General features: G+C 50.5%; 1 protein-coding gene across 1 annotated transcript in view; it reads left to right on the top strand.

Moving 5' to 3' along the window:
* DERL3 (derlin 3) overlaps positions 1 to 21,008 on the top strand; it is a 67,909-nt gene that overhangs the window by 1,063 nt on the left and 45,838 nt on the right. The window lies entirely within an intron of this gene.

The raw sequence follows: 21,008 nt of genomic DNA, 5'->3' as shown, positions 1-21,008 counted from the left end.
GTGTGCATTACGCATGCAAACCACTCGCGTAAGCATCTCTGTGCTTGGGTATGCTTAGTGCCTGGCCCAGTTTGAGCCACTGGGAGTGTTTGAACAACTCACACTGGGGGTAACAACAGCGAAATCAGATGTAGTGTGCACCCAAAAAAAAATAAATAAATAAATGGAAAAAGCCCACCCACCCTCACCCAGAAGTGATCTGTTAATGGCTGGCTGTATGTGGGCAGAGACCCAAACTGCCCAATCAGTGACTTGATTTTTGATAAAGTTCGGTTTGGGTCTTGGACTTGAGTTCAGGTCAAGTCCAGGTCCTAAACCGAAGTTTGTCAAAAATCCATCTGAGCCCTTCGAACCGAACTTCCATGGGTCTGCTCTACTCTAATTCTAATTTGTATGAGGGCTCTTGACTTCCCGGACAGAGTTCAGATTGTCGATCCTTTTGCACTGTAAGGGGCACTTTGCACAAAACAACACCGCAGGTGCGATGTCGGTGGGGTCAAATTGAAAGTGACGCACATCCGGCGTCGCAGGCGATATCGTAGTGTGTAAAGCCTTTTTGATACAATTAACGAGCGCAAAATCGTCGTAATCGTATCATCGGTGTAGCGTCTGTCATTTCCATAATTTGCAAATGACCGATGTTACGATGTTGTTCCTCGTTCCAGCGGCATCACACATCGCTGTGTGTGAAGCCGCAGAAGCGAGGAACATCTACCTGCGTCCTGCGACTCACGCCAGCTATGCGGAAGGAAGGAGGTGGGCGGGATGTTTACGTCCCACTCATCTCCGCCCCTCCGCTTCTATTGGCCGCCTGTCGTGTGACGTCGCTATGACGCCGCACGAACCGCCCCCTTAATAAGGAGGCGGGTCGCCGGCTAGAGCAACGTCGCAGGGCAGGTGAGTGCATGTGAAGCTGGCATAGCGATAATGTTCACTATGCCAGCTATCACCATGAAATCGCAGCAGTGACGGGGGCGGGGACTATCGCGCTCGGCATCGCAAGCATCGGCTTGTGATGTCGTAGTGTGCAAAGGGCCCCTAAGAGATAAGCCACCACCAGAATGTCTACAGCTCTCATAGAGGACACAGAAATGCTTGGGTGAGTAAGGTAACCAGTGAGGAGAGATAGCCGGATAAACAAGTGGCCAACGTATCGATCGTCCAACAGCTATCTACAGTGTATGGGGGTTTAAGCTGGCAATACATGCAGATTGATGACCAATCAGCCACCAGAGCTCACCGCTTTTATATCTTTATAATATATATATATATATATATATATAAAAATATATATATAAATATATATATATATATATATATATATATATATATATATATATGTATATATATATATATATATATATATATATATATGTATATATATATATATATATATATATATATATACACACACACACACATACACACACTCATATATATATATTTTGTCAGGGGTACAATCTCATTGTTATTTCCTCATCTGCGGAGATTGTCCTAAAACCTTTCTACTCTCTATGATGGAGTGTTTTTCCAGATCTTTCAGATGCCATTTACAATCTTTTGTCCATATCGGATTTCTGGCAGTTTGAACAGATGGAAATTAATTAATAATAGTTATTTACACACCAAGGCCCTGATTAATCATTTCCATTTTTTTTAAGTCACTTTTCTTTTTTTGTCTTGAGGTATTAGCTGACGTGATTTAGAAAGTTTTCGCAAAGTCAAAAAAGAGCTTTGTTCCTGTTATTAACCATATCTGTGACTTTTAGTGTTTAAAAAGTCGCATTTGTTTTCTCAAAATGCTGAAAAAGATGCAACTTTTAAAAATAAATAAGTAAATAAATGCATAAAACTACACACGGTGGGGTAACCTTGTACTGGAGTAAAGTTATGTCAAATTTTGCTACTTTTTAAAAAGTAGCTATTGATGAATCACTATTCACAATGCAGAAAACAAAACAAAAACCAGCAGGTGAGCACATATCAAATAGACTTCTAAAAAGGCAAAAATAGAATAATGAATTGAGTCCAAATAAAAAAAGGCGAAAATTACATAAAACTAGACAAGAAAACAGGCATAAGAGGCAATCAAATCCTAACTTTAACTAAAGGCCGCTTTACACGCAACAGTAGCACCCGCCCCCGTCGTTTGTGCGTCACGGGCAAATCACTGCCTGTGGCGAACAATATCGCTGGTACGCGTCACACCAACTTACCTTCCTAACAATGTCGCTGTGGCCGCTGAACAAACTCTTTTTTAAGGGGGCGGTTTGTGCGGCGTCACAGCGACGTCACACAGTGGGCCACCAATAGAAGCGCAGGGGCGGAGAGCAGCCACATGCACGTCACTCCCACCTCGTTGCCGGAGGATGCAGAAACGCTGTTGTTAGTCGTTCCCGGGGTGTCACACGTAGCGATGTGTCAACAATCAACGATGTTTGCAGTATTTCGGATTGTTAGCGGTCGCTGGTGTCACACGCAACGACGTCGCTAACGGCGCCGGATGTGCTTTACGAATTCTGTGACCTTAGCGATATCTCGTTAGCGATGTTGCTGCGTGTAATGGGGCCTTTATACCATCTGATTTAACAGAATTAGGAAATCTGTAAGTGTACAAAACTCTTAGGCCAGAGTCACACTTGCACGAGTCTCGAATCGCATCATCCGGCACGGCCGCACACTCTCCTGACAGGAGCGGGTCGGCTGCATGTATTTGTATGAAGCTGAGACGCTCCTGTCCAGAGAGCATCAGGCCATGCCAGGTGATGCAATGTGAGACTCTCGCGAGATACGCGCAAGTGTGACTCCAGCCTTAAAGGAAAGGTATCGTCAAAAAAAAATTTCAATAACTGAAAAAATGTAAAGTAATAATGTTTTAATGTTTTGTTTAAATATTATTATTTGTTTTTAATTGAGAAAAATATGAAAAAAAAATTAAAAAGTTTGATATTTTCCACTGTTAAACACTAGGGGGAGCAGCTGCTGAAATCCTACAGAAAACCCACTGTAGAAAAAGCTCACATTACAGCCTGCAGTAAAGTGGGCAGAGTCTGCTCTCCTGTGTGTGATGGCACGTCTCCCCCCTCCCAATCTGAGTGTTCACAACAGATAACAGAGAATGACATGTAGGGACATAGTGCAGAGCCATTTTGTTGATGACCACAAATGTTTGAAGGGTCACCAAGGACAGCAGGAGTATCACACAGGATAGGATTAGAAACACAGCCCTGCAGACAGTATCACACAGAAGAGGATTAGATACACAGGTCAGCAGACAGTATCACACAATATAGGATTAGATACACGGCTCAGCAGACAGTATCACCCAAGATAGGATTAGATACACGGCTCTGCAGACAGTATCACACAGAAGAGGATTAGATACACAGCAGACAGTATCACACAGGATAGGATTAGATACACGGCTCTGCAGACAGTATCACACAGGATAGGATTAGATACACAGCTCAGCAGACCATATCACACAGCAGAGGATTAGATACACAGCTCAGCAGGAGTGTCACACAGCAGAGGATTAGATACACAGCTCAGTAGACCATATCACACAGCAGAGGATTAGATACACAGCTTTGCAGACATCAAACAGGATAGGATTAGATACACAGCTCAGCAGACAGTATCACACGATAGGATTAGATACACAGCCCTGCAGACAGTATCACACAGGATAGGATTAGATACACAGCCCTGCAGACAGTATCACACAGAAGAGGATTAAATACACAGCCGTGCAGACAGTATCACACAGGATAGGATTAGATAGACTGCTCAGCAGACAGTATCACACAACATAAGATTAGATACACAGCTCAGCAGACAGTATCACACGACAGGATTAGATACATAGCTCAGCAGACAGTATCACACAGGATAGGATTAGATACACAGCCCTGCAGACAGTATCACACAGAAGAGGATTAAATACACAGCCGTGCAGACAGTATCACACAGGATAGGATTAGATAGACTGCTCAGCAGACAGTATCACACAACATAAGATTAGATACACAGCTCAGCAGACAGTATCACACGACAGGATTAAATACAAAGCTCAGCAGACAGTATCACACGACAGGATTAGATACACAGCTCAGCAGACAGTATCACACGATAGAATTAGATACACAGCCCTGCAGACAGTATCACACAGGATAGGATTAGATACACAGCCCTGCAGACAGTATCACACAGGAGAGGATTAAATACACAGCCGGGCAGACAGTATCACACAGGATAGGATTAGATAGACTGCTCAGAAGACAGTATCACACAACATAAGATTAGATACACAGCTCAGCAGACAGTATCACACGACAGGATTAGATACAAAGCTCAGCAGACAGTATCACATGACAGGATTAGATACAGAGCTCAGCAGACAGTATCACACAATATAGGATTAGATACACGGCTCAGCAGACAGTATCACCCAGGATAGGATTAGATACACGGCTCAGCAGACAGTATCACACAGGATAGGATTAGAAACACAGCCCTGCAGACAGTATCACACAGAAGAGGATTAGATGCACAGGTCAGCAGACAGTATCACACAATAGAGGATTAGATACACGGCTCAGCAGACAGTATCACTCAAGATAGGATTAGATACACGGCTCTGCAGACAGTATCACACAGAAGAGGATTAGATACACAGCAGACAGTATCACACAGGATAGGATTAGATACACGGCTCTGCAGACAGTATCACACAGGATAGGATTAGATACACAGCTCAGCAGACCATATCACACAGCAGAGGATTAGATACACAGCTCAGCAGGAGTATCACACAGCAGAGGATTAGATACACAGCTCAGTAGACCATATCACACAGCAGAGGATTAGATACACAGCTTTGCAGACATCAAACAGGATAGGATTAGATACACAGCTGAGCAGACAGTATCACACGATAGGATTAGATACACAGCCCTGCAGACAGTATCACGCAGGATAGGATTAGATACACAGCCCTGCAGACAGTATCACACAGAAGAAGATTAAATACACAGCCGTGCAGACAGTATCACACAGGATAGGATTAGATAGACTGCTCAGCAGACAGTATCACACAACATAAGATTAGATACACAGCTCAGCAGACAGTATCACACGACAGGATTAGATACACAGCTCAGCAGACAGTATCACACAGGACAGGATTAGATACACAGCCCTGCAGACATTATCACACAGGAGAGGATTAAATACACAGCCAGGCAGACAGTATCACACAGGATAGGATTAGATAGACTGCTCAGCAGACAGTATCACACAACATAAGATTAGATACACAGCTCAGCAGACAGTATCACACGACAGGATTAGATACAAAGATCAGCAGACAGTATCACATGACAGGATTAGATACACAGCTCAGCAGACAGTATCACACGATAGGATTAGATACACAGCCCTGCAGACAGTATCACACAGGATAGGATTAGATACACAGCCCTGCAGACAGTATCATACAGGAGAGGATTAAATACACAGCCTTGCAGACAGTATCACACAGGATAGGATTAGATAGACTGCTCAGCAGACAGTATCACACAACATAAGATTAGATACACAGCTCAGCAGACAGTATCATGACTCGCCCACACCAGGGCTGTGGGACACCCGGTGCCGGGCCGGACTAGTCCGGGGGTTGTCAGTGGTGGCGGGGCCCGACTCCGTGGCCCTGGTGGGTGTCAATTAAATATGGCTAGATGAATAAAGTTTGTGTTCATGACGCCACCTGTGGTATGCGGCTATTAAGCCGCTGCTGCTGTGTAAGGCCTCCGGGGTGATGGAATGGCAGCAATGGTGGTACTGCTCCCCACAGGTGGAGCGGTGCCCGGGGCACAGTTGGTGCTCGTGAGAGTCTATGGTGTGATGTGTGAATAATACGGTGCAGGGCCGACAGGCAATGAAAGAAACAGGCATAAACAACAGTCTCTTTACCTTCTCCTCTTTTACTTGGCAGAAGTTTAGTCCAGGGAGACCGTCACAGATGGTAAAGATGATCCGGCCGGCCTGGAAGTGGCTGGGGGTGATCTCTTTGGCCAGTTGAGTATGAGGCCTGCTCCCTGATCTTTCCTTTTCTTCTATAGGACCCTGCACTCTGAATTTAGCAATGGCCCTCTTGCTGCTGGGACCGGTGGTTCGTCCCTTTTTCTGTGTGGTAGGCTGTGCAGGCCCTCTCTGGTGCTTCTCTGCAGGAGTCCACACCGGGCCCTTGGGATGCAGCTGTACCTTCAGTTGCTTCTGGGCCAGGGGGCTTGCAGCTCTCCTGCCCTCCAGATTCGGCCACCAGGGAAGGATTTGATTCCCTGGCAACCACAGACTCCGATGTCTGAGTCTCTTCTGTGCCTCTCTGCAAATCTTGCTTCACTGGGCCAAGCTACTCCAGCTCCAGGCCCCAGTTCCACAAGACAGCACTACTCTGCGTCTGCTTGCTCTGACTTCTCTCTACAGACTGACCACTGACTCCTCCCTCAGGCCAGACTTAGGGAATGCTCCCTGGAACTCCAGGTTCAGAGCTCCCCCTGATGGCCTGAGGGAGAACTGCGTTGGATGGTAAACTTACTGGCCAATAGACCCCCCAATTACCTCCAGGCTCAGCATTAAGCCTTTGGAGGGGCAATGCTGTTGTGACGACCAGGTCCTGGGGCGCCACACTCCCCCTTAGTTAAACTCAGTACTCCCGGACTGAAGAAAACAAAACATAACATGTTAGCACATTTCATCCCATTATGGGAGGCACATTACTTAAACGTTACAACTTAAACAATACTATAAGAGTCCAGTGTGGCTCCCTGCTGGGTGTCCATTACACTGCTCCATGGGGGACCCGCCGCGATAAAACCCCCAACGTAGGCTCTGGGCGTGCGTCAGAGCATTGATGACCCCACTCCATGCACGCCGGACGGGTTTTTCTTCAGGGGTGCTGAGCACACTGGTGCTAACTATGTACAGCTAGAGTGTTGGCCACCCATAGTCCAGTGGCCCAATTGTCCATTTACTTAATCACCTAAGACAAAAAACATTTTATACAAGACATTTCAACTAACTATATACATTCTGTTAGGTATTTTACTTTTTATGTTCTACACCTTGGAGGGGGCTGTCCCCGAGTGCTACGTTGGGACCGGCGTAGCTCTGGGGTTTGTCCCTGACTACTTGGAGTGTCTGCCCCCTCCATGTTACTGGTAGGCCTAACCCTGACAGGTGTGCGTGATGGTTGCCTACGGGGTCTCAGATTCACCAAGGGTACGACAGGTTCACCACTGGCAGGGGGTTGATTCTCCTGTTCTACTGCTGGCGTGTCATCTGGTGTTGGGACGGACAGTTCCTTAGGTGGATCTGGAACCTCTTCTGTCTCCGGCTCGACCAACTGCAGGAACGTCAAGACTGGTACCACTATGGCGTTATTGATTCGGGTCCAAGTTTTGGGGAATTTTCCGAGGATTGTTTGGATCATCCCTTCCTCCTTTTCTTGAATTTGGGGACTTTCTTGTGTTTCTTCTTTTTGGATTTTGCACCGCTCAGGGCACGCTTTCAGGCGGTCTCTAGAAACTGTTTGATACGTCTTGCCTTCATCCTTGCTTATGAGGCATACCTTACTATTGTCAAAGTTGGAGGGAATAATGGTGTAGGGTTCATTCTCCCACTGATCATCTAACTTATGTGCCCTCCGCTTTTTCTTGAGGACCTGTTCTCCAGGTGCTAAGCGAGTTGCTGGGGCCGTTTGATTGTAGTTCTGTTCTTGTCTCGTTCTTGCTTGGGACAGGCTCTTTTCTACGCATTCCTGAACTCTGCGGTACTGCTGTTGTCGCTCTGTATCCCAATCTTCTATCTCTTGAACCGCTTCAGGTGACACTTTTCCCATCTCCAAGTCTACAGGTAACTTGCCAGGTCTTGCTCGCATCAGGTAAGCAGGGCTGCAGTTGGTCGAATTTACTGGGATATGGTTATACAGGTCTACCAGATCTGGTAACTTCTCTGGCCATTGGTTTCTTTCTTCCAGCGGTAGAGTCTTGAGCATATCAATAACCACATGGTTCATCTTCTCGCACAATCCATTGGTTTGGGGGTGGTACGGTGTTGTTCTGATTTTCTTACAACCGTACATGTTACAGAACTCTTGGAACACTTCTGCCTCGAATGCAGGACCTTGATCAGTCAGTACCCTTTCAGGGTAACCGTGAGGTCGACAAAAGTATGCCTGAAACGCTCGAGCTGCTGTTCTGGCCGTCTGGTCTTTCACAGGCACTACTACCAGGAAACGAGAGTAATGGTCCACAATGGTGAGGGCGTAAACATAGCCTGACCGGCTCGGTGTCAACTTCACGTGGTCCAGAGCCACCAACTCTAGGGGCTGCTTCGTCACAATTGGCTGTAGGGGAGACCTCTGGCTGGCACCATCTTTCCGCCTCAGGTTACACGGACCACAGTCTCGGCACCACTTCTCGACTGTCTTTCTCATGTGCACCCAGTAGAACCGATCATGGAGTAGGGTCTCCAACTTCTTCCACCCGAAGTGTCCTGCTTTATCATGGTAAGCTGCTAGGACCATTGGAGCATCCCTCTGTGGGACCACTATCTGCCAGATGAGTTCATTCGTTCGCCAGTTGACATATCTCTTGCATAGCTTGCCTTGGTAGGTGAACAGTCGTCCCCTCTCCTTCCACAGCTGCTGGGCTTCTTCTGGAGCATCTGGGCCAAGATGGGTCTCAGCTTGTGCTAGCTTTTCTTTGACCAATCGCACGGCCGGGTCACCGTTCTGTGTTTCTTCCCAATTATGGTGGAGTAATGGGTTGACCGAGACCTCGTGCTGGCTCGAGCGCTTCTCTCCTACAGCATGCTCACACTGGGAAACACCTTGGTGATGGAAAGCCGGTAACTCTATCTCTTCGAGTTCATCCAGGTCTTCTCCAGATTCGGGTAAGTGAGGCATTCTGGACAGCGCATCAGCATTGTTATTCTTCTTGCCAGCCTGGTACTTGATGGTAAAGTCAAAGTTAGACAACTGGGCCATCCATCGCTGCTCCAACGCACCTAGCTTGGCTGTTGCCAGATGTGTCAACGGATTGTTGTCCGTGAAGATGGTGAACTTGGCCGACGCCAGATAGTGCTTGAAGCGTTCAGTCACTGCCCAAACAATAGCGAGGAACTCCAGCTTGAAGGAACTGTAGTTTTCTGGATTCCTTTCTGTGGGACGAAGCTTCCTGCTGGCGTAAGCTATCACCTTGTCTCTGCCTCCCTGCACCTGGGACAGAACTGCTCCCAGGCCCACATTGCTGGCGTCTGTGTACAGTACAAATGGCTGGCTGTAGTCAGGGTAGGCCAGAATTTCTTCTCCCGTGAGAGCCCCTTTCAGCCGGACAAAAGACGTTTCTATTTGGCTGTTCCATTCAAATGGAGGGCTTTGCTTCTTAGCCTTCTTTGGCTGGCCCACCAGGAGATCTTGAAGAGGCGCTGCTATCTTGGTGAAACCATCAATGAACCTTCGGTAGTAGCCCACCAGCCCAAGGAACTGCCGCACCTCCTTTACCGTGGTGGGTCTCGGCCAGTCCTTGATTACTGTGACTTTCTCTGGATCAGGTGCCACACCTTCTGCGCTGACCACATGACCCAAGTACTGTACCTTTGGCTTCAAGAGGTGACATTTGGACGGCTTTATCTTCAGGCCATACTCCGACAGGGACTCAAACACTTCTGCTAAGTGCCTCAGGTGGTCTTCATAAGTCTTGGAGTAGACTATGACGTCATCCAGGTACAACAGCACGGTTTAAAAGTTGTGATGGCCTAAGCAGCACTCCATCAACCTTTGGAATGTCCCTGGGGCGTTGCAGAGCCCGAATGGCATACAGTTGAACTCGCAGAGGCACATTGGTGTCGTGAATGCAGTCTTCTCCTTGTCCACCTCTGCCACGGGAACCTGCCAATACCCACTGGTGAGATCCAGGGTGGAGAAATAATTAGCTGATTTTAAGGCTGTTAGTGACTCTTCTATTCTGGGTAGTGGATAAGCATCTTTATGTGTAATGCGGTTAATTTGTCTGTAATCTACGCACATTCTCATTGTACCATCTTTTTTCTTTACGAGCACTAGTGGAGCTGCCCAGGGGCTACAACTATCTCTGATAACCCCAGCCTCCTTCATTTCCCGTAACATTTCTTTGGCATGCTGATACTGTGCTGGGGGTACAGGGCGGTATCTCTCTTTAATGGGATGATGATCACCCGTGAGGATTTGATGTTTAACCCCTTTTACCTGCCCAAAATCTAGGGGGTGTTTCCTGAAGACCCTCTCGTACTCCTGTACCACCCGGTAAACCCCATGCTTTTGGTGTGAGGGGATGGAGTCGGTGCCCACATGTAATTTTTGGCACCAGTCTTCCAGCTGTCCCTTGGAGCCATTGTCTTCCGCCTGGTCAGACGGGATCAAGGGTTCCACTGCTTTGATGGTATTGTTACTGACAGTGTACAGTTTTGCTACAATGGCGTACTGGGGCAATTTGGCTTCCTCCTCCCCACAATTCAGGACGCTGACGGGCACTCTTCCCTTGCGGACGTCTGCTACCCCTCTGGCTATCAGGACACCAGGCCTACTTTCTGAATACACAGGTTCCACCAGGGCCTGGTAATCTTGACCCTTGAGGCCTATTGCTGCCCGACACCATATCAACATTTCACTTTTGGGGGGAATTGCAATGGGGAGAGAGTCACTTACCCTTACACTGCCAATTTCTCCTCCGGCCAGCTCTACCTGCTGCCTCCTCATCAGGGCTCTGATCTCCCTCTGTAGGGCACGCTGCTATCCGGAGCTGGCACCTTCAGACGCCTGCTGCAACAAAACTATCACTTCGGCAAGACAATTTTCCATCACATTTGTACCAATGGTTAGCAGTGGGTTAGACTCTTTGCGATCAATATCTACAATTATCATCCCCTGACATGGCAATTCTACCCGCCCCACTTTAATGGTTACTTCCTTATACCCAATTTGGGGCAAGGGCTGACCATTACTGGCCACAATTGTTAAATCATCATCTGGGCCATGGTCAATGTCTGAATCAGCCCAATATCTTTTGTACAATTTATAAGGGATGGTTGTTACCTGGGACCCCGTATCCAGGAGGGCATTCAACGGGATCCCATCCAGCACAATAGGAAGGACCGGTCGTCCTCCCACATACTTGCTGCGGCTGGGGGTTGCGCCGGGCTTCCTTACACCTGAGGGTTGGCTCCGGGCCCCAGGCTCGGCCTATTTAAAGGACAGTGTCTTGCAATGTGGCCCGCCTGGCTGCAGCGGCGGCAGATCGGTTGTCCAGTTGAATCATACCGGTCTGTGTCTTTTCCTCGGGTCGGCGGAATCCTCCTCTGTCGCATCCATGGGACGTCATCTGGGCTGGAGGCCAACTCGATTCTTGCAGGCGATGGGGTCACTTGTAGAGACTGCACGGTCCTGGCAAGGGCAGCTACAGTCTTGGTCAGCTCCTGGACCTGCTGTCTGAGCTCTGCAGCGGGATCCTTATCCAGGGACTGCACCTCAGCCCCTGCAGCGGCTCGTGTTGCGGGCACCACCCCTGGGTACGTGATAGCAAGAGGCCGGAGGGGTACTGGGTCACTCGGTGTAGATTCTCTCAGTACCCGGATGGCCTGGTCCTTAAACTTTGCAAAGTCCAGAGCAGGGTTCTGCAGGACCATGATACGCAGCTGGGTCCTGTGGGCGTCTGACAGGAGCCCCTCTATGAACTCCTCAGTTAGGAGTTTGTCTTCTTCACGTACACTCTCTGGGTCCACCTGTTTAATTGCTCTCAGGGCCTCCTGCAAGTTTAAGGCATAGTCCCTTATGCTGTCTGTGGCCCGTTGTTTGCACCCAAAGAATCTCATCTTTATTTCTGCTGCGGTGCGGGTGTCAAAAGTACTCTTTAACTTGGCCAGTATCTGGGTCGCTGTCCCTTTATCTGTATCAGGCCAGGACTTCACTTCACGCTGGGCCGCGCCAGCTAGCTGCCCCATTAATATGCCCACCTTCTGGCTCTCAGTCAGCGGATACACTATGAACAAGCTGTGCAGCCTTTCTCTGAAGTCGCTCAGGGTATGTGACTCCCCGGAGTACTGCGGCAGCCATTCTGCTCCCGGGATGTACGGCAGTGTGATCGGCATTACCGGCGCTACAGCGGGGGCTGGGGCGACGGCGACTGGGATTACATCGGCCGGTGCTGCTGCGTCTTGAGCTACCACAGCCACCTGCTGTCCCTCTGTGTCGGACATCTTCCTCCCCCTTAGTGAACCTCACCAGGCTCCGTTCACTTTTCAAAATCTCTTCCGGGTAGCGCGGGGTTAACGACCCTCCGCTCTGATGGCGCGCTCCCTTCGTGCTCTTTTTCGGGCACGCCCCCCTTCTTCCTGCGCTCAGTGAGGCTAATGGCGGCGGCAGTTTTCAAACAGTAACACAGTCTTTTAGGCACAGTTTCTGCAGGCGCATGACTCGCCCACCCCAGGGCTATGGGACACCCGGTGCCGGGCCGGACTAGTCCGGTGGTAGTCAGTGGTGGCTGGGCCCGGCTCCGTGGCCCTGGTGGGTGTCAGTAGAATATGTGGCTTGCTTGTTAATGGTTGTGTTCGTGACGCCACCTGTGGTATGCGGCTATTAAGCCGCCGCTGCTGTGTGAGGCCTCCGGGATGATGATATAGCAGCTATGGTAGTACTGCTCCCCACAGGTGGAGCAATGCCCGGGGCACAGTTGGTGCTTGTGGAAGTCTATGGTGCTGTGTGACTAACACGGTGCAGGGCCGACAAGCAATGAAAGAAACAGGCACAAACAGTAGTCTCTTTACCTTCTCCTCTTTTACTCGGCAGAAACTTAGTCCAGGGAGACCGTCACAGATGGTAAAGATGGTCCGGCCGGCCTGGAAGTGCCTGGGGTGATCTTTGGCCAGTTGAGTATGAGGCCTACTCCTTAATCTTTCTCTGCTGTTTTAGGACACTGCACTTTGGGTTTGCAATTGCCCTCTTGCTGCTGGGACTTGTTGTTCGTCCCCTTTTCTGTGTGGTAGACTGCGCAGGCCCTCTCTGGTGCTTCTCTGCTGGAGCCCACACCAGGCCCTTGGAATGCAGCTGTACCTTCAGATTGCTTCTGGGACAGGGGGCTTGCAGCTCTCCTGCCCTCCGGATTCAGCTACCAGGGATGGATTTTATGCCCTGGCAACTACAGACTCCGATGTCCGAGTCTCTGCTGTGCCTCTCTGCTCCCCTTGCTTCACTGGGCCAAGCTATCCCAGCTCTAGGCCCCAGTTTCACAAGGCAGCACTACTCTGCGTCTGCACTCTTTCACTCCTGTCTCCAGACTAACTACCACTTCCTCCTTCCAGCCAGACTTAAGGAATGCTCCCTGAAGTTCCAGGTTCAGAGCTCCCCCTGCTGGCCGGAGGGAGAACTGCGGTTGCTGTTACACTTACTGGCCAATAGATCTCCCAATTACCTCCAGGCTCAGCATTAACCCTTTGGGAGGGCAATGCTGTTGTGGCGACCAGGTCCTGGGGCGCCACACTCCCCCTTAGTTAAATTCAGTACTCCCGGACTGTAGAAACAAACATAACATGTTAAAACATTTCATCCCATTATGGGAGGCGCATTACTTTAACGTTACAACCTTAAACATTACTATAAGAGTCCAGTGTGGCTCCCTGCCGGGTGTCCATTACACTGCTCCATGGGGGACCCGCCGCGTTCAAACCCCCAACGTAGGCTCTGGGCGTGCGTCAGAGCATTGATGACCCCACTCTATGCACGCCGGACGGGTTTTTCTTCAGGGGTGTTGAGCACACTGGTGCTAACTATGAACAATTTAGGTGTTGGCCACCCATAGTCCAGTGGCCCAATTGTCCATTTTCGCAATCAAAGAAAAAGAATAACATTTTGTACACAACCTTACAGACATTTTGCATAACTATGTACATTCTAATAAATACTCCTTCTTTTTCCCTTATACAGTTGACTCTCTATACCTTGGAGGGGGTTGTCCCCGAGTGCTGCGTTGGGACCTGCGTAGCTCTGGTGTTTGCCCCTGACTACGTGGTGCGTCTTCTATCTCAGCACTACAGGTGGGCCTAACCCCAATAGGTAAGCGTGATGGTTGCCTTTGTGATCTAAGAGTCGCCAAGGGTATGACAGGTTCACCACTGACAGGGGGTTGATCCTCCTGTTCCACTGCTGGCGTGTCATCTCGTGCTGGAGCGGACGGTTCTTTAGGTGGATCCGGAACCTTTTCTGTTTCTGGCTCGACCAACTGCGGAAACGTCAAAACTGGTACCACTATGGCATTGTTTATTCGGGTCCAAGTTTTGGGGAACTTTCCAAGGATGGTTTGAATCATCTCCCCTTCTTTCTCTTGACTTTGGGGACCTCCTTGTACTCCTTCCGTTTCTCTTTGGATTCTGCACCGTTCAGGGCACGCTTTCAGGCGGTCTTGGGAAATTGCTTGATAGGTCTTGCCTTCATCTTTGCTTATGAGGCATACCTTACTATTGTCAAAGTTGGAGGGGATAATGGTGTAGGGCTCGTTTTCCCACTGATCATCCAATTTATGCGTCCTCCGCTTCTTCTTAAGGACTTGTTCTCCAGGTGCTAAGGGAGTTGCTGGGGCTGTTTGGTTGTAATGCTGCTCTTGTCTCGTTCTTGCTTGAGACAGGCTCCTCTCTACGCACTCCTGGACCTTACGGTACCGCTGCTGCCGTTCTGTATCCCAATCCTCTATTTCTTGAACCGCCTCAGGCGACACAGTCCCCATCTCAAAGTCTACAGGCAACTTGCCAGGTCTGGCTCGCATCAGGTAAGCGGGGCTGCAGTTGGTCGAATTCACTGGGATATGGTTGTACAGGTCTACCAGATCGGGCAACTTTTCCGGCCATTGGTTCCTTTCCTCCAGCGGTAGGGTCTTCAGCATATCAATAACCACATGGTTCATTTTCTCGCACAGTCCATTGGTTTGGGGGTGGTACGGTGTGGTTCGGATTTTCTTACAACCGTACATGTTACAGAACTCTTGGAACACTTCGGCCTCGAATGCAGGACCTTGATCAGTCAGTACCCTTTCCGGATACCCGTGAGGTCGACAAAAGGATGCCTGGAACGCTCTAGCTGCTGTTCTGGCTGTCTGGTCCTTCACAGGCACTACTACCAGGAAACGAGAGTGATGGTCCACAATGGTGAGGGCGTACACATAGCCTGACCGGCTTGGTGTTAACTTAACGTGGTCCAGGGCCACCAACTCCAGGGGCTGCTTTGTGACAATTGGCTGTAGGGGAGACCTTTGGCTGGCATCATCCTTCCGCCTCAGGTTACACGGGCCACAGTCTCGGCACCACTTCTCGATCATCTTTCTCATGTGCACCCAATAGAACCGATCACGGAGTAGGGCCTCCAACTTCTTCCACCCGAAGTGTCCTGCGTTATCATGATACGCTGCTAGGACCATTGGAGCATCCCTCTGCGGAACCACTATCTGCCAGACAAGTTCATTTGTTCGCCAGTTGACATATCTCTTGCAGAGCTTGCCTTGGTAGGTGAACAGCCGTCCCCTCTCCTTCCACAGCTGCTGGGCTTCCTCTGGGGCGTCCGGGCCAAGATGGGTCTCAGCTTGCGCTAGCTTCTCTTTGACCAATCGCACGGCCGGGTCACCGTTCTGTGTTTCTTCCCAATTATGGTGGAGTAAGGGGTTGACCGAGACCTCGTGCTGGCTTGAGCGCTTCACTCCCACAGCATGCTCACACTGGGAAACACCTTGGTGATGGAAAGCCGGTAACTCTATCTCTTCGAGTTCATCCAGGTCTTCTCCAGACTCGGGTAAGTGAGGCATTCTGGACAGCGCATCAGCATTGTTATTCTTCTTGCCAGCCCGATACTTGATGGTAAAGTCAAAGTTAGACAGCCGGGCCATCCATCGCTGTTCCATCGCACCTAACTTGGCTGTTGCCAGGTGTGTCAACGGATTGTTGTCCGTGAAGATGGTGAACTTGGCCGATGCCAGATAGTGCTTGAAGCGTTCAGTCACTGCCCAAACAATAGCGAGGAACTCCAGCTTGAAGGAACTGTAGTTTTCTGGATTCCTTTCTGTGGGCCGAAGCTTCCTACTGGCATACGCTATCACCCTCTCTCTGCCTCCCTGTACCTGGGACAGAACTGCTCCCAGTCCCACGTTGCTGGCGTCTGTATACAGTACAAACGGTTGGCTGTAGTCAGGGTAGGCCAGAATTTCTTCTCCCATGAGAGCCCCTTTCAGCCGGACAAAGGATGTTTCTAGTTGGCTGCTCCATTCAAATGGAGGGCTCTGCTTCTTAGCCTGCTTTGGCTGGCCCACCAGGAGATCTTGAAGGGGCGCTGCTATCTTGGTGAAACCATCAATGAACCTTCGGTAGTAGCCCACCAGTCCAAGGAACTGCCGCACCTCCTTCACTGTGGTGGGTCTTGGCCAGTCCTTGATTACAGTGACTTTCTCCGGATCAGGTGCCACACCTTCTGCGCTGACCACATGACCCAGGTACTGTACCTTTGGCTTCAAGAGGTGACATTTGGACGGCTTGATCTTCAGGCCATATTTCGACAAGGACTCAAACACTTCTGCTAAGTGCTTCAGGTGGTCCTCATAAGTCTTGGAGTAGACTATGACGTCATCCAGGTACAACAGCACGGTTTCAAAGTTGTGGTGGCCCAAGCAGCACTCCATCAACCTTTGGAATGTCCCTGGGGCGTTGCAGAGCCCGAATGGCATACAATTGAACTCACAGAGGCCCATTGGTGTCGTGAATGCAGTCTTCTCCTTGTCCGCCTCTGCCACGGGAACCTGCCAATACCCACTGGTGAGATCCAAGGTGGAGAAATAGTTAGCTGACTTTAAGGCTGTTAGTGACTCCTCTATTCTGGGCAGTGGATAAGCATCTTTATGTGTAATGCGGTTAATTTGCCTGTAATCTACACACATTCTCATTGTACCATCTTTTTTCTTTACGAGAACTAGTGGAGCTGCCCAGGGGCTACAACTATCTCTGATAACCCCAGCCTCCTTCATTTCTCGTAACATTTCCTTGGCACACTGATACTGTGCGGGGGGTACAGGGCGGTATCTCTCTTTAATGGGATGATGATCACCCGTGGGGATTTGATGTTTAACCCCTTTCACCTGCCCAAAATCTAGGGGGTGTTTGCTGAAGACCCGCTCGTACTCCTGTACCACCCGGTAAACCCCATGCTTTTGGTGCGAGGGGGTGGAGTCGGTGCCTACATGTAATTTTTGGCACCAGTCTTCCAGCTGCCCCTTGGAGCCATTGTCTTCCGCCTGGTCGGACGGGATCATGGGTTCCACTGCTTTAATGGTATTGTTGCTGACAGTGTACAGTTTTGCTACAGTGGCGTACCGGGGCAATTTGGCCTCCTCCTCCCCACAATTCAAGACACGGACGGGCACTCTCCCCTTGCGGACGTCTGCTACCCCTCTGGCTATCAGGACTCCAGGCCTACTGTCTGAATACACCGGTTCTACCAAGGCATGGTAATCCTGACCCTTGAGGCCTATTGCTGCCCGACACCATATCAACATTTCACTTCTTGGGGGTATTGCAATGGGGAGAGAGTCACTTACCCTTACACTGCCAATTTCTCCTCCGGCCAGCTCTACCTGCTGCCTCCTCATCAGGGCTCTGATCTCCCTCTGTAGGGCACGCTGCTGCCCGGAGCTGGCAGTTTCAGACGCCTGTTGCAACAAAATTATCACTTCGGCAATACAATTTTCTATCACATTTGTACCAATGGTTAGCAGTGGGTCAGATTCTTTGCGATCAATATCTACAATTATCATCCCCTGACATGGCAATTCTACCCGCCCCACTTTAATGGTTACTTCTTTATACCCAATTTGAGGTAAGGGCTGACCATTACTGGCCACAATTGTTAAATCATCATCTGGGCCATGGTCAATGTCTGAATCAGCCCAATATCTTTTGTACAGTTTGTGGGGGATGGTTGTTACCTGGGACCCCATATCCAGGAGGGCATTCAAAGGGATCCCATCCAGCACAATGGGAAGGACCGGTCGTCCTCCCACATACTTGCTGCGGCTGGGGTTTGAGCCGGGCTTCCTTACACCTGGGGGTTGGCTCCTGGCCCCAGGCTCAGCCCATTTAAAGGACAGCGTCGTGCAATGTGGCCCGCCTGGCTGCAGCGCCGGCAGATCGGTTGTCCTGTTGAATCATACCGGTCTGTGTCTCTGCCTCGGGTCGGCGGAATCCTCCTCTGTCGCATCCATGGGACGTCAAAGTTGACTCGCCCACCCCAGGGCTATGGGACACCCGGTGCCGGGCCGGACTAGTCCGGTGGTAGTCAGTGGTGGCTGGGCCCGGCTCCGTGGCCCTGGTGGGTGTCAGTAGAATATGTGGCTTGCTTGTTAATGGTTGTGTTCGTGACGCCACCTGTGGTATGCGGCTATTAAGCCGCCGCTGCTGTGTGAGGCCTCCGGGATGATGATATAGCAGCTATGGTAGTACTGCTCCCCACAGGTGGAGCAATGCCCGGGGCACAGTTGGTGCTTGTGGAAGTCTATGGTGCTGTGTGACTAACACGGTGCAGGGCCGACAAGCAATGAAAGAAACAGGCACAAACAGTAGTCTCTTTACCTTCTCCTCTTTTACTCGGCAGAAACTTAGTCCAGGGAGACCGTCACAGATGGTAAAGATGGTCCGGCCGGCCTGGAAGTGCCTGGGGTGATCTTTGGCCAGTTGAGTATGAGGCCTACTCCTTAATCTTTCTCTGCTGTTTTAGGACACTGCACTTTGGGTTTGCAATTGCCCTCTTGCTGCTGGGACTTGTTGTTCGTCCCCTTTTCTGTGTGGTAGACTGCGCAGGCCCTCTCTGGTGCTTCTCTGCTGGAGCCCACACCAGGCCCTTGGAATGCAGCTGTACCTTCAGATTGCTTCTGGGACAGGGGGCTTGCAGCTCTCCTGCCCTCCGGATTCAGCTACCAGGGATGGATTTTATGCCCTGGCAACTACAGACTCCGATGTCCGAGTCTCTGCTGTGCCTCTCTGCTCCCCTTGCTTCACTGGGCCAAGCTATCCCAGCTCTAGGCCCCAGTTTCACAAGGCAGCACTACTCTGCGTCTGCACTCTTTCACTCCTGTCTCCAGACTAACTACCACTTCCTCCTTCCAGCCAGACTTAAGGAATGCTCCCTGAAGTTCCAGGTTCAGAGCTCCCCCTGCTGGCCGGAGGGAGAACTGCGGTTGCTGTTACACTTACTGGCCAATAGATCTCCCAATTACCTCCAGGCTCAGCATTAACCCTTTGGGAGGGCAATGCTGTTGTGGCGACCAGGTCCTGGGGCGCCACACGCACAGTACCCGGTGGGACCGGGCACGAAATCCTGTTCGTGATGCCAAGGTTGACTCGCCCACCCCAGGGCTGTGGGACACCCGGTGCCGGGCTGGACTAGTCCGGGGGTCATCAGTGGTGGCGGGGCCCGACTCCGTGGCCCTGGTGGGTGTCAATTAAATATGGCTAGGTGAATAAAGTTTGTGTTCGTGACGCCACCTGTGGTATGCAGCTATTAAGCCGCCGCTGCTGTGTAAGGCCTCCGGGGTGATGGAATGGCAGCAATGGTGGTACTGCTCCCCACAGGTGGAGCGGTGCCCGGGGCACAGTTGGTGCTCGTGAGAGTCTATGGTGTGATGTGTGAATAATACGGTGCAGGGCCGACAGGCAATGAAAGAAACAGGCATAAACAACAGTCTCTTTACCTTCTCCTCTTTTACTTGGCAGAAGTTTAGTCCAGGGAGACCGTCACAGATGGTAAAGATGATCCGGCCGGCCTGGAAGTGCCTGGGGGTGATCTCTTTGGCCAGTTGAGTATGAGGCCTGCTCCCTGATCTTTCCTTTTCTTCCATAGGACCCTGCACTCTGAATTTAGCAATGGCCCTCTTGCTGCTGGGACCGGTGGTTCGTCCCTTTTTCTGTGTGGTAGGCTGCGCAGGCCCTCTCTGGTGCTTCTCTGCAGGAGTCCACACTGGGCCCTTGGGATGCAGCTGTACCTTCAGATTGCTTCTGGGCCAGGGGGCTTGCGGCTCTCCTGCCCTCCGGATTCGGCCACCAGGGAAGGATTTTATACCCTGGCAACCACAGACTCCGATGTCTGAGTCTCTTCTGTGCCTCTCTGCAAATCTTGCTTCACTGGGCCAAGCTACTCCAGCTCCAGGCCCCAGTTCCACAAGACAGCACTACTCTGCGTCTGCTTGCTCTGACTTCTCTCTACAGACTGACCACTGACTCCTCCCTCAGGCCAGACTTAGGGAATGCTCCCTGGAACTCCAGGTTCAGAGCTCCCCCTGCTGGCCTGAGGGAGAACTGCGTTGGATGTTAAACTTACTGGCCAATAGACCCCCCAATTACCTCCAGGCTCAGCATTAACCCTTTGGAGGGGCAATGCTGTTGTGGCGACCAGGTCCTGGGGCGCCACAATCACACGACAGGATTAGATACAAAGCTCAGCGGACAGTATCACACGACAGGATTAGATACACAGGGCAGCAGACAGTATCACACAGGATAGGATTAGATACACGGCTCAGCAGACAGTATCACACAGGAGATTAGATGCACAGCTATGCAGACAGTATCACATAGGATAGGATTAGATACACAACCCTGCAGGCAGTATCACCGGTACACACACAGGTACTCACATGCAGTGGCGTGTGCACACACACACACACACACACACACACACACACACACACACACACACACACACACCACCCCTGATGGGGACTTTGTGCCACACACACATCACCCCTGATGGGGACCTTGTGCCACACACACACACACACACACACACACACACACACACACACAAACACACATCACCCTTGATGGGGACCTTGTGCCACACACACATCACCCCTGATGGGGACCTTGTGCCACACACACATCACCCCTGATGG

The sequence above is a fragment of the Anomaloglossus baeobatrachus genome, chromosome 1 (assembly GCF_048569485.1).
Source record: "Anomaloglossus baeobatrachus isolate aAnoBae1 chromosome 1, aAnoBae1.hap1, whole genome shotgun sequence".
Classification (NCBI taxonomy): domain Eukaryota; kingdom Metazoa; phylum Chordata; class Amphibia; order Anura; family Aromobatidae; genus Anomaloglossus; species Anomaloglossus baeobatrachus.
The sequence above is the reverse complement of the archived record's forward strand: the minus strand, read 5'-3'. Positions and strand labels throughout refer to the sequence as shown.